Source organism: Erinaceus europaeus, chromosome 2, assembly GCF_950295315.1.
Source record: "Erinaceus europaeus chromosome 2, mEriEur2.1, whole genome shotgun sequence".
Classification (NCBI taxonomy): domain Eukaryota; kingdom Metazoa; phylum Chordata; class Mammalia; order Eulipotyphla; family Erinaceidae; genus Erinaceus; species Erinaceus europaeus.
In genome coordinates, this window is record NC_080163.1 from 119,614,550 (window position 1) to 119,629,777 (window position 15,228).

Below are 15,228 nucleotides of genomic sequence, written 5' to 3' on the forward strand. Positions count from 1 at the left end.
TGAAGGTGACCTTTTCATTTTTTTTGATATAGCAACAGAGAGAGGGAGAGATGCCACAGCACCAGAGGCTACCCCATATATGAGATATAGTTTCTTTCTTTTTTTTTAAAGAATTTATTTATTAATGAGAAAGATAGGAAGAGAGGGGAAGAACCAGACATCACTGGTATATGTGCTGCTGGGGATTCAACTCGACACCTCATGCTTGGGAATCCACTGCTTTATCCACTGTCCCAGACCATGAGAGATAATTTCACATGAGAGAGATAAGCCAGAGCACCACTCTCGTGTGTGGGTTGGGAATCAAACCAGGAGCTTCAGGCATGAAATTTCCGTGCTTATCAGCTGGTTATCCACCCCCCCCAGTCATTTGCTATTTATTAATTTGTTTATGTATGTATGTGTATATATAATCTCTGGGGCTAGTTTTTACTAATTATTGAGATAAATTGAGAAGGGAGGGGGAGATAGGGAAAGAGACAGAGTAACACCTGCAGCCCTGCTTCATCACTCAAGAAGCTTTCCCCCTGCAGGTGGGGACCAGGGGCTTGTACACTGTAATGTATGTGCTTAACCACTAGCCCTCTGGGGCTAGGTTTTATTTATTTATTTATTTTCCTCCTCCAGGGTTATTGCTGGGCTCGGTTCCTGCACCATGAATCCACTGCTCCTGGAGGCCATTTTTTTCCCCCTTTTGTTGCCCTTGTTGTAGCTTCGTTGTGGTTATTATTATTGCCCTTGTTGACGCAATTCGTTGTTGGATAGGACAGAGAGAAATGGAGAAAGGAGGGGAAGACAGAGAAGGGGAGAGAAAGATAGACACCTGCAGACCTGCTTCACCGCCTGTGAAGCGACTCCCCTGCAGGTGGGGAGCCGGGGGCTCGAACCGGGATCCTTACGCCTGCGCTTTGCGCCACATGCGCTTAACCCACTGCGCCACCACCCGACCCCCTGGGGCTAGGTTTTTAGATAGATAGACCCCCACAGCATTGTAGCTTTCTCCAATAAGGTGGGGCCAGGCTTGAACCTGAGTCACACACATGGCAAAGCAGCACACTATCCACTTGAGACATTTTTCTGGCCCTTTATAACATCTTTTAAAAAAAGATTTATTTTGTTTATTAATAAGAGAAGGGTGTGTGTGTGTGGGGGAAGCCAGAGCATCACTCTGGCACATGCAGTGCCAGGGATCAGATTCAGTACTTCATGCTTTTAAATCCAATGCTTTTTCCCACTGTGCTACCCCATGGGCCACAGTCATTTACTTTTTTTTTTTTTTTTAATATTTATTTACTTCCTTTGTGTTACCCTTGTTTTATTGTTGTAGTTATTATTATTGTTGTTGTTGGATAGGACAGAGAGAAATGGAGAGAGGAGGGGAGACAGAGAGGAGGAGAGAAAGAGAGGCACATGCAGACCTGCTTCACTGCTTGTGAAGTGACTCCCCTGCAGGTGGGGATCTGGGGGCTTGAACAAGGATCCTTGCTCCGGTCCTTGCGCTTAACGCCACGTGCGCTTAACCCGCTGTGCTACCGCCCAACTCCCTGTCATTTACTCTTTAACTTAGTTTATAGTGATTTTTTGCAGATGTTACAATGTCAATAAGAATTAAGAATTTTAAAATTTGAGATTAATAGGCTGGCAAATAGCTAATTGGGTAGTACACTGCTTTGCCAGGAGCTCAACAAGATTTGAACCCATCCCTCTCGACACTGAAGGAAGCATCAGTGCTTTAGTCCACCACCCTACCCCTACCATCTCTATCTTTTTAAAAATATTTATTCCCTTTTTGTTGCCCTTGTTTTATTGTTGTAGTTGTTGTTGGATGGGACAGAGAAAAAATTTTAAAAATATTTATTCCCTTTTTGTTGCCCTTGTTTTATTGTAGTTGTTGTTGGATAGGACGCCAATGTGACTTCCCTGGGCAAATGACCCCACCAACGTGTCCTGGAACCCCACCTCCTCAGAACCCTGCCCCACTAAGGAAAGATAGAAACAAGCTGGGGGTATGGATTGACCTGCCAGTGCCCAATGCCCATATCCAGTGGAGAACCAACCCAATTCACCTACATGCAGGCATGGGGTAGGGTTAGGGTAGGAGGGTGCAGGGAAATACTTTTTTTTTGATGCATCATTCCTTTGGCTACAAGCCTCATGCAGCTCCTTGTGTTTGGGGCTATAAATAAGTCATACTTTCTCAGATAACTCATGGTAGAAACCAAGCACTTGATTCTGCCTTTGACCCTAATGAGTCATCTTTAATATTTCACTATTTAGTTGGTGACATTTGAAGCATTAGTAAATTTTTTTTTGTTTTCCCGTAGATTAGTAAATTTCCACACTGTTTATTTCTGAGATATATATATACACACACACACAGATATTTCCTTTTGTTTTCCTTGTTTTATTGTTGTAGTTGTTGTTATTGATGTCATTGTTGTTGGATAGGACAGAGTGAAATGGAGAGAGATGGGGAAGACAGAGTGGGAGAGAAAGACACCTTTGGACCTGCTTCACTGCCTGTGAAGTGACTCCCCTGCAGTTGGGGAGCCGGGGGCTCAAACCAGGATCCTTATGCTGGTCCTTGCACTTTGCACCACTTGTGCTTACCCTGCTGCGCTACTGCCCCACTCCCTTTATTTCTGTAATATTATGTGAAATTGACCTCAAGCTGATGAGTTTAGAAAATTTGGGAACCAGGTGGTGGTGCACCTGGTTAAGCACACACATTACAATGCACAAGGACCCAGGTTCAAGTGCCTAGTCCTTACCTGCAGGGGGAAAGCTTCACAAGTGGTGAAGTAGGGCTGCAGATGTCTCTCTGTCTCTTTCCCTCTCTATATCTCCCTACAATTTTTTTCCCCTACAATTTCTGTGTGTCTCTACCCAATAATAAATAAACAAAAAGATTAAAAAAAGAAATTCATATGTGTAGTTCTGAGTCAAAATCTACCTAATTACTAGTGATAGATTTTTATTTATTTTAAAGAATTTTATTTGGGACTTTATTGCAAGACCAGTTCTCTAGCCACTGTGAACCTTCCAGGATACCTAATTTTTTCCTTTTCCTGTTTTTTTTTTTTTTTAACTGTTGGGGGACTTTTGCATCTCTGTGATTCTACTGCTTCTAGAAGACTTTTTTTTCCCCCCCTCTTGTTAATATTTTCTCTCCATTGATGTTGTATCCCTTGTGCTGTGGTAATTCTATGTAGTGGCTGGGATTCTTTTGCTTCATTGGGTACACTGTCTCCTGGCCCCTAGAGTTTTTTTCTTTTCTCCTCCCTCTCCCTCATCTTCCTCTTTTTACTTTTTTTTTTTTTTAATAGAGACAGGCAGAGGGAGACCATAGCTCTCATGTTTTTCGTTTTTTTAAAAAATATTTTATTTATTCCGCTTTGTTGCCCTTTTTCTTTCTTTTTAAAAAAATATTTATTTATTAATGAGAAAGGAGGAGAGAGAGAAAGAACCAGACATCACTCTGGTACATGTGCTGCCAGGGATTGAACTCAAAACCTCATGTTTGAGAGTCCAATGCTTTATCCACTGCACCACCTCCTAGTCCACTCATGTTTTTTCTTATCTTGGTGCTAAGAAATGAGTTCAGGAACTTGCATACATGTGATCTGAACAGCCTCCTCTGCCGCTTTTCCTTTTTTGTTCTTGTTGTTGTCGTCACCAACAGGGCTTCTTTCTCAGATAAAACAGACTTGACTTTCTTAGGGGTAAAAAAAGGGGGGGGTCAGCAAAATAACTCTCATGGATAGATTGCTGCTTTGCCATGTGTGTTAACCAGGTTCTGGTCTAGCCCCCTTTGCATTGAAGGAAGCTTTGGTCCTTTGTTTCTCTTTTACTTTCTCTAACTCAATGTCTCTATCTAAAATAAGTAATGAAAACTGAAAAAAGAAGAATTAAAAGAGGGACCAGGTGTTGGCACACCTGGTTGGGTGCACACATCACAGTGAGTAAGGACCTGGGTTCTAGCCCCTGGTCCTCACCTGCAGGGGGAAAGTTTTGCGAGTGGTGAAGCAGGACTACAGGTGTCTCTCTCCCTCTCCCCCCCTCAATTTCTGGCTGTCTCTATCCAATAAATAAATAAAGGTAAAAAAAAAAATAAAGTAAAGGTCCAGGGAAGTAAAGAAAAAAAAAAGAATTGAGAGAGAGAGGCAGAGGGGAAAAATTCCACAGCATTAAAATTTCCTCTAGCTAAGTGTGGGGGAAATGTGGACTCAAATCTGGGTTCCATGTATGATAAGGTAGGTGCACCCCTTGGTGAAGCTATCTTGCTGGCCCACCTTACCCAGTTTTTAGTCAACATTAAAAAAAAATACTCAGGGAGTCGGGCGGTAGCACAGCGGGTTAAGCGCACGTGGTGCAAAGCACAAGGACCGACATAAGGATCCCCGTTCGAGCCCCCGGCTCCCCACCTGCAGGGGAGTCGCTTCACAGGCGGTGAAGCAGGTCTGCAGGTGTCTATCTTTCTCTCCCCCCTCTATCTTTCCCTCCTCTCTCCATTTCTCTCTGTCCTATCCAACAACAATGACATCAATAACAACAACGATAACTACAATAATAAAACAACAAGGGAAACAAAAGGGAATAAATAAAATAATTTAAAAAAGAAATAAAATTAAAAATAAAAAAATTAAAAAAATATTCATGTATTTATTTTCCTTTTTGTTGCCTTTGTTCTGTTGTAGTTATTGTTGTTGTTATTGATGTCATTGTTATTAGATAGGACAGAGAGAAATGGAGAGAAGGGGAAGATGGGGGAGAGAAAGACACCTGCAGACCTGCTTCACCACCTGTGAAGTGACTCCCCTGCAGGTGGGGAGCCAGGGACTCGAACTGGGATCCTTATTCCGGTCCTTGTGCTTTGCGCCACATGCGCTTAACCCGCTGCGCTGCCACCTGACTCCCTTAGTCAACATTTTTTAAAGAGGGGAGGGTCACCAAAGCACAGTTCTACCATCCGTAGAGTCCTCCTGATGCTGTCATTATGCTCCTATGCCAGGACTCAAACTTAGGACTCCACAGAGTGTAAGGTGTTAGCTCTACACCCTTCCCTTGAATTCTGTTTTAACCTTAAAAAAGCAAATAATCAAGTGAACTTGGTACCCAGAAAACAGTGTAAAACTTTCCCTTTGATCACATCCAATTGGATAGATACGGGTGCCTGGCCAAACAGAACTGCTTGGCAGTTGAAGGTCCAGTCACTGCTGATTTTACTGTTCCACTGTGCTTATAAAGTGATTATGTAATGCTCTGAGGCTCTGGGGTTTGTTTTTCTGGCTGGAAAGGGCATGCAAATGCAAGGGCATCCTTGGGACACTGGAAAGGAGCAAATGTCCTCTGAAAACCCAAGGTCCTTTTAGGAGATGGCTGTGGGACCAGAACTCATGAGTCAACTTTCCTATCTACTCAATGGTGATGGAGAAGAAAGAAAGAGTTGCCAAGCCTGCTTATGCAGTGTTGGGGGGGGGGGGGGGTCACTGGAGTGTCTATGATGCTCGCAGATATCTAGGGTGGGAGGATGGGCCAAACCATACCCAGGAGGGGCTAGGACTGGGTGATCAAGGTGCCTTTGTGGCAGTGGGTCACCACTGGCCAGTGAGAGCCTGTTCTGTGGGTTGGCAGGTTGGAGCTTGGGGGGTGTCATCAGATTGCAGCTGGCAGGAATGATGAGACTTCCTAAGGTTTCTGTTGGCTCTGAGACTCTCTCTTTGCAGCGATCGAACTGACTGAGAATAAGTCACATTGATTGTGTTGGTGGTGTCAGCTGTCTTTGGAACTGTTTGTCTAGCATCCCAAATGTTCTGATGTTTAATAGGGTCACCTATGGGCCGGGTCTAGCTCTTGGCTTTTCATCCTAAGATGAGCTGGATGCAGAGTGCTTTTCCAGATCTGCTCTATTATCAAAAATGACATTTTGTGCAGTTACAGCCATGGTGAAGAAAGACACGAGGGAGTCCTGGGCTGGGAAATCAGTGCTCTCCTGGTAGATATCCACTCAGGGAAGCTGTATAAGGAAACCGAGGGAACTTGGGCTTGTTGTCTGTTTCTTACCCCAGCCTAGTGAGATGAGAACCACTTTAAAGCATCATACCATTATTTTCTTATTTCTTCAAATACAAGTTTTAACTGTATATCATTTGGGATTACAATAATTCCCTTAATAGGTTTTGCTTTTGTTAAAAAAAAAAACAAAAAATACCTGAGTTCAAAACAGGTGGGAAACAAACCCTTGTTTCCTCAGCTTCCCCACGCCCTCTTCACCAGGTGCCTCAGTCTTCCTCTTGCATCCATCTCACCTGGTGCTGTCCAGCCTCCCTCTCGGCCAGCTTGTTACCAGGTGCAGCCCACCCGGCCACTGTGAGCACCTGTGCGGTCTTCCTGTGCTCTCTGCATGCAGCTTTCCCCAGCTTTTCTGTGGCTTGTGGTCCTGGTCCCTGGCTTTCGGGACCCTGGAGACAGGCAAGAACCTGTCAGACTTGGTTCTGAGTGCAGTTCCCTCAGCAGTGGCACTTCTTGGGAGATAGATGCTGAACTCCCAGTATGTCTCCCAGTACCAACACAACGCACAGAACAAAGACTCAGGGTTTCTTTGTCATTCAGTTCTTGTGAAGCCAGCATGTGTTTTCCACTCCAGTGCATAGCACTGTGTTAGCTGCACGGGAAACACAGGACAAGGGCAACAGCTGCAGAGCTGCCTTGGCCAGGCCAAATTACTGGGGCATTCTTTTCCTTTTGGCAGAGCATTTTTAAATAGTGTTTTGTTGGAAAATTTATGATGGGAATATTTGGAGTGATTTAATTAGATTTTAAAAATAAAAAATTCTTTTTATTTCAAGCTTTAATCTTAAAATTAAGAAATTTAAAATGTTATTTTTTAATTTTATTTTTACTGAGATAGAGTGATAGAGGCAGAAGGGCCAGTTGGTGTTGCACCTGGTTGAGCACATATGTTGAAATGTGCAAAGACCTGGGTTTAAGACCCCAGTCCCCACCTGCAGGGGGAAAGCTTTGCAAGTGGTGAAGCAGTGTTGCAGATGTCTCTCTGTCTCTCTCCCTCTATCACCCCCTTCCCTCTCAATTTGTGACTGTCTCTATCCAATAAATAAATAAAGATAATACAAAAAAATTTTAAAAGAGAGAGATAGGGAGTTGGGCGGTAGCACAGTGGGATAAGCGCAAGTGGCGCAAAGCACAAAGACTGGCATAAGGATCTGGGTTCGAGCCCTGGCTCCCCACCTGTAGGAGGGGTCGCTTCGAAAGTAGTGAAGCTGGTCTTCAGGTGTCTATCTTTCTCTCCCCCTCTCTGTCTTCCCCTCCCCTCTTCATTTCTCTCTGTCCTATCTAAAAACGGCATCAACAACAACAATAAAACAAGGGCAACAAAAGGGAATAAATAAATAAATATTAAAAAAAGAAAAGAGAGAGAGAGACAGAGAGAGATCGACCAGAAGCAAAGCTTCCTTTAATGCAGTGAGGGCTGGGCTTGAACCTGGGTTGTATGGCAAAGAGTGCACTATCCAAGTCACTTTGCTGGCCCAAAATTATTATTATTATTGCCTCCAGTGTGATTACTGGGGCTTGTTGCCTGCACTACGAATCCGCTGCTCCTAGAGGCCATTTCTTCCCTTTTGTTGCCCTTGTTGTTTATCATTGTTGTTGTTATTGCTGTTGATGTTGTTGGATAGGACAGAGAGAAATCAAGAGAAAGGCCGGGTGGTGGTGCACCTGGTTGAGCACACATATTACAGTGCATAAGGGCCCAGGTTCAAGTCCCCAGTCCCCACCTGCAGGGGGAAAGCTTTGCAGGTGGTGAAGCAGGGTTGCGGGTGTCTTTCTGTCTCTATCTCCCCTTCCTGTCAATCACTGCCTATCTCTATCCAATAAATAGAGATAATCAAATATTAAAAAAAAAAGAAATGGAGAGAGGAGGGAAAGACAGAGAGGGGGAGAGAAAGACACCTGCAGAGCTGCTTCACCACTTGTGAAGCGACTTCCCTGCAGGTGGGGAGTCAGGGGCTCGAACTGGATCTTTGCGCCATGTGCGCTTAACCCGCTGTGCTACCGCCCAACTCCCTGAATAATATTTTGTTGTGAGGATAAAGGACAATTGTTACCCAGTTATTTGTCACTGTTGCTCATCTTTTAGCTTTTGTAAATAACACTGTAGTGAACACAGTGTGCAGGTGTCCTGCATTTTAATAATTTATTTAAGATTTATTTATTAATTAAAGAGAGAGGTAGCACAGGAGAGTGAGAGCACCAGAATATCACTCTGGCACATGTAGGGCTGGTGATCAAACTCAGGACTTCATACCTGTAAGTCTAATACTTTATTATATAGACTGCATCTCCTCCCAGGCCTCTAATATCCTGGGTATTTAATCATAATTGAGAGAAGAGCTGGGGTCATATGATAATTCGGTACTTAGTTTTGAAGGAATTACTATGCTCTTTCCTCTTCTCTCTTTTCTTCTCTCTCTTTCCTTTCCTTTTAAAAATTTTTTATTATTATTATTTTTTAACCAGAGCACTGCTCAGCTCTGGTTTATGGTGGTACAGGGGATTGACCTAGGACTTTGGAGGCTCAGGCATGAGAGTCTCTTTGCATAACCATTATGCTATTTACCCCCACCCTCTCTCTTTCTTTTTTATTGCCACCAGGGTTATTGCTGGAGCTTGGTGCTAGTTCTGGCAGCTTTTTTTCCCCCCTACTTTATTTTTATTTGACAGGACATAGAAATACTAAAAGGGAAGGGGAGAGAGATAGACATCTGTAGACCTGCTTCATGTTCATGAAGTGGCCTCCCTGCAGGTGGGGAATGGGGACTCGGACTTGGATCCTTGCACATGGTGATGTGTGCACTTAACTGAGTGCACTACCACTGGCCCACACCACTGTGCTCTTTTTTACAACATGACCATTTAGTTTCCTTCTTCCTTCCTTCCTTTACTTATTAATTTTTTTCATACTTTTATTTCAGAGACAGAGAAAGGAGAGACAGACATCTTCACTCCAGAATCATGGAACTTTCCTTGGTGCCATCCATAGTGCTCCCCTGTGGTGCTGGAGCTTGAACCCAGAACCCTGTTCATGCCTTCCTTTATTTTTTTCAAATACAGATTACTTTTTTTTTTTTTTCTCCCTTTCCTCAATTTTCTCTCTCTTATTTAACCTTGTGGTCACATTTGGAATTGACACTTTTAGACCAGGATTTCACAAGGCTTTTTTTTTTTAATTTTAATTATTTATTTATTTATTATTTCCCTTTTGTTGCCCTTGTTGTCTTTATTGTTGTTGTAGTTATTGTTGTTGTTATTGACGTCGTCATTGTTGGATAGGACAGAGAAATGGAGAGAGGAGGGAAAGATAGAGAGGGGGAGAGAAAGATAGACACCTGCAGACCTGCTTCACGGCCTGTGAAGCGGCTCCCCTGCAGGTGGGTATGGGGGGGTTCAAACTGGGATCCTTGCTGGTTCTTGTGCTTTGCGCCACGTGCGCTTAACCCACTGTGCTACTGCCCGACTCCCCACAAGGCTTTTTTATCTAATAAACTTGTAAGCACCTGGTTGATGGGGCCAGGTAGGTGGTGGTGCACACAGTTTAGCACACACTTTACCATTTGCAAGGACTCAGGTTTAAGCCCTTGGCCCCCGCCTATGGGGGGAAAAGCTTTATGAGTGGTGAAGTAGGATGCAGGTTTCTCTCCTTTTTTTTCTCCCTTCTGTCTCTCCTACTTCTTCTGATTTCTCTGTCTCTATCCAATGAAAATAAAAATAAATAGGAAAAAATTATAATAAGGAAGGAAGTGAATTGACATCCAGCAACACCAGACCCAGTACATTGAAGAAAGCAGCCTTAGGAAGCATGGACTGGTGTGCTAACTCAGTGTCCTGGGTTGGATCAGTGTGAGAAGAGAATTAGCATTTGCTAGATTCTTTTCTTTCCTTTTTTTTTTTTTTTTTTTTTCTTTTGGCAGAAAGGATACAGATTACTGGCAAGTACTCTAGCCCTACAGCTATTTCAAGGGCAGTTTCCCTTGATAGCTTCTGGGGAGGTTTATAGAACAATCAGAGGATGTGGAATTGTTCTTAGTCACTATTTAAAATAAAGATTTTTTTAAAAATTTATTTCTTTATTGGGGAATTAATGTTTTACATTCAACAGTAAATACAATAGTTTTTTTTAAAAAATTTATTTCTTTATTGGGGAATTTGTTTTACATTCAACGGTAAATACAATAGTTTGTACATGCATAACATTCCCCAGTTTCCCATTTAACAATACAACCCCCACTATGTCATTTATCATCCTTCATGGACCTGTATTCTCCCCACCCACCCACCCCAGAGTCTTTTACTTTGGTGCAATACGTCAATTCCATTTCAGGTTCTACTTGCGTTTTCTTTTCTGATCTTGTTTTTCAACTTCTGCCTGAGAATGAGATCATCCCATATTCATCCTTCTGTTTCTGACTTATTTCACTCAACATGATTTTTTCAGGGTCCATCCAAGATCGGCTGAAACCGGTGAAGTCACCATTTTTTACAGCTGAGTAGTATTCCATTGTGTATATAGACCACAACTTGCTCAGCCACTCACCTGTTGTTGGACACCTGGGTTGCTTCCAGGTTTTGGCTATTACAAATTGTGCTGCCAAGAACATATTTGTACACAGATCTTTTTGGATGGATGTGTTGGGTTCCTTAGGATCTATCCCCAGGAGAGGAATTGCAGGGTCATAGGGTAGGTCCATTTCTAGCCTTCTGAGAGTTCTCCAGACTGTTCTCCACAGAGGTTGGACCAATTTACATTCCCACCAGCAGTGCAGGAGGGTTCCTTTGATCCCACACCCTCTCCAGCATTTGCTGCTGTTACCTTTTCTGATGTCTGACATTCTCACAGGAGTGAAGTGATATCTCATTGTTGTCTTGATTTGCATTTCTCTGACAATCAGAGACTTGGAGCATTTTTTCATGTGTTTCTCAGCCTTTTGGATGTCTTCTGTGGTGAATATTCTGTCCAAGTCCTCTCCCCATTTTTGGATGGGGTTATTTGTTGTCTTGTTGTTGAGTTTGACAAGCTCTTTATATATGTTGGTTGTTAAACTCTTGTCTGATGTATGGCATGTAAAGATCTTCTCCCATTCTGTGAGGGGTCTCTTGGTTTGGGTAGTGGTTTCTTTTGCTGTGAAGAAGCTTTTTAATTGGATGTAGTCCTATAGGTTTATACTTGCCTTAGTCTTCTTTGTAATTGGATTTGTTTCATTGAAGATGTCTTTAAAATGTATGCGGAAAAGAGTTCTGCCAATATTTTCCTCTAAGTATTTGATAGTTTGTGGTCTAACATCAAGTCCTTGATCCACTTGGAATTTACTTTTGTATTTGGTGAAATACAGTGGTTCAGTTTCATTCTTCTGCATGTTTCAACCCATTCTTTCCAACACCATTTGTTAAAGAGACTCTGCTTTCCTCATGTAATAGTCTGGGCCCCTTTGTCAAAGATTAGATGTCCATAGGTGTGGGGCCTCATTTCTGGGCTCTCAGTTCTATTCCACTGGTCAGTGTGTCTAGTCATGTTCCAGTACCAAGCAGTTTTGATGACAATGGCCCTATAATACAGTTTGATATCTGGGAGTGTGATGCCTCTGGTTCTGTTCTTTTTTCTCAAGATTGTTTTGGCAATTCTAGGTCTTTTCTGGTTCCATTAAAACAAAGATTTTTTTTTTTTTCCATCATGTGGAAAACAGTAATGGTGGAGAGGGGTAGATAGTAATAATGGTTATGCAAAAATATTCTTTTTTTTTTTTTTTGCCTCCAGGGTTATTGCTGGGGCTCAGTGCCTGCACCATGAATCCACTGCACTTAGAGGCCCTTCCCCCCCTTTTGTTGCCCTTGTTGTTGTAGCCTTGTTGTCGTTATTATTGTTGTTGATGTTGTTCGTTGTTGGATAGGACAGAGAGAAATGGAGAGAGGTGGGGGAGAGAAAGATAGACACCTGCAGACCTGCTTCACCACCACCTGTGAAATGACTCCACCGCAGGTGGGGAGCCGCGGGCCTGAACCAGGATCCTTACACTGGTCCTTGCACTTTGCACCACGTGCACTTAACCCACTGTGCTACCGCCTGACCTCCTGCAAAGATATTCTTATGCCTGAGGCTTCAAAGTCCCAGGTTCAGTTCCCTACACCACCATAAGCCAGAGCTGAGCAGTGCTCTGTTAAAAAAAGAAAGAAAATAGTAACTGTTTCTTACAGGAACAGTCGACTCAGAAAACAACATTATTTTATTTGGCAAAGGTATTATGACCTTTGGGAACAGTGAGAGGCACATTGGAGCTAGGTGGTGGTACACTCAGCTGAGTACACACATTGGCATGCATAAGAACTTGGGATTTGAGCTCCTGCTCCCCACCTGCAGGAGGGAAGCCTCATTGAGTGGTGAAGCAAGTCTGCAGGTGTCTCTTCTCTTTTCCTCTCTACCTCCCCTCCCCTCTCAATTTTTTTGTCATATCAAATAAAACACAAAGGGGGTAAAATGGCCACTGGGAGTAGTGAATTCATAGTGCCAGCACCAAGCTCCAGTGATAACCGTGGTGGCAAATAAAAGGGAGTGAGGGTCGGGCAGTAGTGCAGCGGGTTAAGCGCACACGACACAAAGCACAAGGACCAGTGTAAGGATCCTGGTTCGAGCCCCTGGCTCCCCACCTGTAGGGAAGTTGCTTCACAGGTGTTGAAGCAGGTCTGCAGGTGTCTTTCTCTCCTCCTCTCTGTCTTCCCCTTCTCTCTGTATTTCTCTGTCCTATCCAACAACAATGACATCAGTAACAGCGATAATAATAATTACAACAACGATGAAACAACCAGGGCAACAAAAGGGAAAAAATGGCCTCCAGGAGCAGTGGATTCGTGATGCACTGAGCCCCAGCAATAACCCTGGAGGCAAAAAAAAAAAAAAAGGGAGAGGGAAGAAGAGAGAGAGAGAGAGATTAAGGATTGCTGTGTTTATGGGCACACCATCATCTCTTTCCTTTTCTTCTGATTACTCATGATGGTTTTATGAATGCTCTCTTTTGTCATGCAAGGTCATCTTCTGTGTGCTATGAGGAATATAAAAGGACCTCCCACTCCATTATCTGTGGAGAATATGGTCCAAGACTCCAATGGTTGCCTGAAGCTACAGACAGTACCATGTCATTTTTGCATGCGCACCCATATGTGAAACCACCACTGAATGGCTTTCCCTGGCCATGTTTTTCATCCTATTAATTTATTCTGTTCCAGTTTATTTTATTTGACACCTGCACCACTGATTCACTACTCATGAAGTTTTCTTCCACTGTTGGGGACCAGAGACTTAAACCTGCCTCCTTGTGCATGACAATGTGTGCAGTCAGCTCCTGCTTTTCATTCTTTACTTTAGAGAGAAAGGGTGGGGGATAGACAGAGAGGAGCCACTACTGCACCACTTCATCATCAGTGGAGCTCCCCCCCCCCTGCTGCTGTCCTTGGTGCTGTCATGTGATAGGACTCAGTTCAGGCATCACACATAAAAGGTGTGCTCTCTATTGGATGAAATTGGTCCTCAGCACCCCCCCCACACACAACACAGTGTTTTATTCCTGTGCATACATACCTGTCTTAAAGTTTAATTACAAATTGGGTTCAGTGGTATATTAACAACTAATAATTGTATAAGTAATCATAACAATAGACTATAAAAAAAGTTATGTGAGGCTGGGGTTTGGTGCCTGCATGACAATTCTTCTGCTCCACTGACTATTACTATTTTTTTTTTTTCTCTTTTATTTGATAGAGACAGGGAGGCATTGAGTGGGATGGGATGAGAGAAAGAAAGACACCTGCAGCGTTCCTTTACTTACTGTTTGTGAAATATTCCCCCTGTGTGTGGGGACCTGGGGCTTGTACAGTAATGTTTGTGCTTTACCAACTGGGCCATCGCTTGACCTTAAAATATCTTCCTATATGAAATATTTTTGACCCTTCTCTTACTTTTGGCTGTGCCCTTTGACCAGTACATCTAGCATCAGAGAGCTTGGCCTTAGCATTTCCATATATTATACTGTTTACTGCAAAAGGGAAGCCCCATTACCAAACCACTTGATCAGTGAGGCAGGAAGTCTTACTTACCCTTGCCTATGTTGTGGGTGCTGAAGGCTTGCTGGGACCTGGAAGAGGAGCTGCCCTTTCCACACCACATAGAACCAACAGCCAATCTTGTTACATGGTGACAATGATGTAGTGACCTTTTGTACAAAAGAGGGACCCATGTGTTTAGGAAGAGCCCATAGTGTGACAGTGGCAGTTGGCAGATGAGGCTGGGAGTCGACACGGAACCTGTTGTTCCAGTTTGTTCCATAGCTCTAGGGCCTTGGGTATGCAAGGATTTTGATAATCTGATCACTCAGATCGCTGGTGACACATGCACAAAGGCGTGTCTTGGCCCAGATGCTCACAGTCATAGTTATGCAGGTGGGAGGTGGGAGGTGCAATGATAGCAGGCTCCCCAGCCAGGAGTGGAGGTGTGTGCTGGGAACAGCCGCCTCCTCGGGAGAACCTCTCCCCCACGTGCATCTGGAGTTTTCCCTTGTGTGCTGCCAAAATCCTGCCAATCACTGAAGCTTGGGTTATCATCAGTCATCTAATGGATGCTTGGGTCCAATGCAAAGCGTGGTAATTAGCTGGATGGTACTTGGAGCCTGGCCAGCCCTGGTTTTTCCTTCCTGCAGTGGGGACGCAGTACTGACCTTCATGGAGATGGTTGAGGCCATCCTGGGAAGGCCACATGCCTCAGCCCGTGTGAGCAGTGAGAATTGTGGTGGTGAATTCAGAGCCCCTTTCTTTTCTCTGCTGGCTGAGCACATGTCAGGTGCCAGGGCTGCCCTCGTCCTGGTGCATGGGGCCCTGTCACAGGCTTCTGTTCCTTTGTTCCAGCCTGTTCTCTCAGGGTTAAACGGAGGTAACAATAGTGCCTCTTGTACTGCCAGTAGGAGCTTGGCATCATGCCTTGCACAGGAAGGATGAAACTAGGCAGGCTTGGCAGTGTTTGCTCCTGGATGCCAAGTGGTTCTGGGGGCTGCAGCTTTTTCAGTACTGGGCTTTCCTTCCAAAGCTGTGCTGAGACTTGAACAAAATAACCCAGATGAAGTTGGGAGATGGCCTAGCTGGTGGAGCACACAACATGCCATTGTGGGGCTC

The 15,228-nt window shown here is 43.9% G+C and overlaps 1 protein-coding gene across 2 annotated transcripts in view; it reads left to right on the forward strand.

Annotated features, from left to right (window-relative positions):
* The window catches only part of FBXO31 (F-box protein 31), a 52,359-nt gene that overhangs the window by 6,638 nt on the left and 30,493 nt on the right, over window positions 1-15,228 (forward strand). The window lies entirely within an intron of this gene.